This window comes from Rhagoletis zephyria, unplaced genomic scaffold (assembly GCF_001687245.7).
Source record: "Rhagoletis zephyria isolate East Lansing unplaced genomic scaffold, Rhagoletis_zephyria_1.1 Rzeph_scaffold_11071, whole genome shotgun sequence".
NCBI lineage: Eukaryota > Metazoa > Arthropoda > Insecta > Diptera > Tephritidae > Rhagoletis > Rhagoletis zephyria.
Window position 1 is genome coordinate 17436 of NW_016168148.1, and position 2452 is coordinate 19887.

The following is a 2452-nucleotide window of genomic DNA, read 5'->3' on the forward strand; positions in this document are numbered from 1 at the left end:
GCTACTTTCGTATTTTACGAGTAGTGAGCATTTGCACATTTCTACCGCAAATTTCAACTGTCCCGTTCTGCACCCATTTTCACTAGTTCGGTGATAGTTCTTACATATGTATGTAGTTCGGAACTAGCGCTTTGTCAGACTGGCTCTAAATTTTACTGCAGGGTCATTCGTTTATTAATTACGCGAATATCACTATGGCAGCGCCGGCAAACGTACATACGTAAATGTGCTTTGGTTATATCTATTTTTTTATTACGAATTGCATGCAATCAAAAATTGCCAATTATACATTCAAATGTATGTAGGTGTCTACAGGCAATATATATTTATATCTCTTTATAGATCAGCGGACTGATATGCGCACGGAAGCGTCGAACGTCATGCGATAAGGTGGCGTAGGCAATCGCAGTTCGGCAAAATAAAAATAGGGAAAATTGGAATTGATAAGTGCCGCCGCCGAGACCCCAATGAGAGGCACAGTGACTCACAAAATAAAGAAAATATTTACTTATTGTACGCATATTTGAAAAGAGTTGAACATACATGCATACATATGTACATATGTATATATGTGCACTAAAACACTAAAACATACATGCATACTAACTCAATTGCTTAATTAATTCGGCTTCATTAAATTAAGCCCCTCTTTTGCCTCCCCATTGGACAACTCGTACGCTCTTTGTCCACACACTTTTTCAACTTCCGCAACCAAACGCTCATTCATTTACTATTCTCTTGGCGAACTTGTAAGCTATAAAATATTGAATTTTTTATGCCGGCATCAAGACCCGCAATCGCTGCGTTAAAAACCCCTTGTCTCAAGTCATAGATATGTATGCATCTAATTAACGCTGCACTGCCCGCTGTGCTTATGTAAGCCTGAGCGTACCGCTATCGACAATTGGATACGCTGCAAAAAAGCGCACCAAATCGCTTCAAACCGGGTACTTTTAGCTACATATATGTATTCNTGGATACGCTGCAAAAAAGCGCACCAAATCGCTTCAAACCGGGTACTTTTGACTATATTCCAGCAGTTCGCTCCGTGCGCATATTTAGTCGCTGCGGATATTGAATTTATATTTTATATGAGAAAGTACTTACGGTGTATGATGTTGGCGCCAGCGGCGTGCGTGAATCACTCTTGTGGAAACTCATGTTCGCAAAGGTGACAACAACTCCGCAATATTACAAGCGCAATATCCGATATTCTTCGACTTTTATGTTCTTTTGGATTCTGACTCGGCCTCTGTGTGTTTGCGTTTTCGTTAATCAATTCCGATGGGTTGCGAATTTCGTGCGCAGTGCTTAAACGAATATTTTGCCGAATATTTTTAAATTATGTTTCACGAGCCTTAAGCGACTTATGCAATTCCGTTATTAGATACGATGTCGCGTTTTACTTAAGTACGTATGTAAGTATGTATGTATTAAGTTTTGAAAAGCACTGCCGCGAGTTTTCAAATGCTTTTCAAACTGTTCCAGAATGTTCCAAACTAAGCTATGCAAACGTTTACGCGGCGTAGCTACGCAATCAATCGTTATACGAAACGTCGAACAGTCTTTGCTCAGTACAAAACTTTTTTTTTGATTCGCTTAGAATGCGTTTTTAAGTACTGTAATTTATGTAAATGAAAAATTCCTATTTTTAGATTATGAAAATTAAGAATATAATTCGTTAGAACCGTTTGCAAAGTGTGGCATTTAATTATTTAAAAAAAATATATATATATATATCTATGTATATATGTAATTGTTATAAAACTGTTGCTTTACTTTCTTCGTGTTAAACTACGAGTACCGAAAAGAGACAACCGCACTGTTTGACATTCAAAGCAAGAATGCCAACATTGCCATTTCGACGAACGAACGCAAGCAAGCAAGCAAACCGCCGCCAGCCAACAGCAATCAGAGTCCAGAGCCAGAACCGAGACTGGAGCGCCACCACCGACAAACACGTCCAGTTAACCAACACAGACAAGCACCAGTACCGCCGCTAGAGCTCCGTTTGGTTGCTAGTTTTTGTTAGTCAGTTCCACTACATGGTGTGACGCAAAGTTCGGTTGTACGTTCGTTTCCACCATTGCCTCACCCTGCCACTCATTCATTTGTTTGACTATTTGCCTGTATTGTTCCCATCTTTGTTGGGTGTGTGTGTGTGTGTGCTTTGACACCACTAACGACTGTTTGTCGTTTCGTCTGCAGTGACCGTCGTGTCTGTTGCGCCGGTAGTCAGTCTGCTTCCGCTTATGTCAGTCAGAATGGCGGATGTAACGGTGAGCGAGTTAGTCAGTGCGGCGGGTGAGACCTGACTGTCATTTAGTCCTTATGAATTTGGTTTGACGTTTCGTTTACTCGTGTGCTTCACTGTGTGCCTGAGAGTGTAGTAGAAACTCTCACATTTGTTGTTGCGCTCGAATGTATGTACGTACATAAGTATCTACTTTTT

At 40.5% G+C, this 2452-nt stretch overlaps 1 long non-coding RNA gene across 1 annotated transcript; it reads right to left on the bottom strand.

Moving 5' to 3' along the window:
- Positions 1 to 1340: 1340 nt before the first annotated feature.
- On the bottom strand, positions 1341 to 2019 carry LOC108376836 (uncharacterized). The gene is made up of 2 exons (XR_001849286.1): positions 1780 to 2019; positions 1341 to 1645 (listed from the first exon to the last, which is right to left on the bottom strand). It is a non-coding gene; the product is annotated as an uncharacterized LOC108376836 (long non-coding RNA).
- Positions 2020 to 2452: the final 433 nt, after the last annotated feature.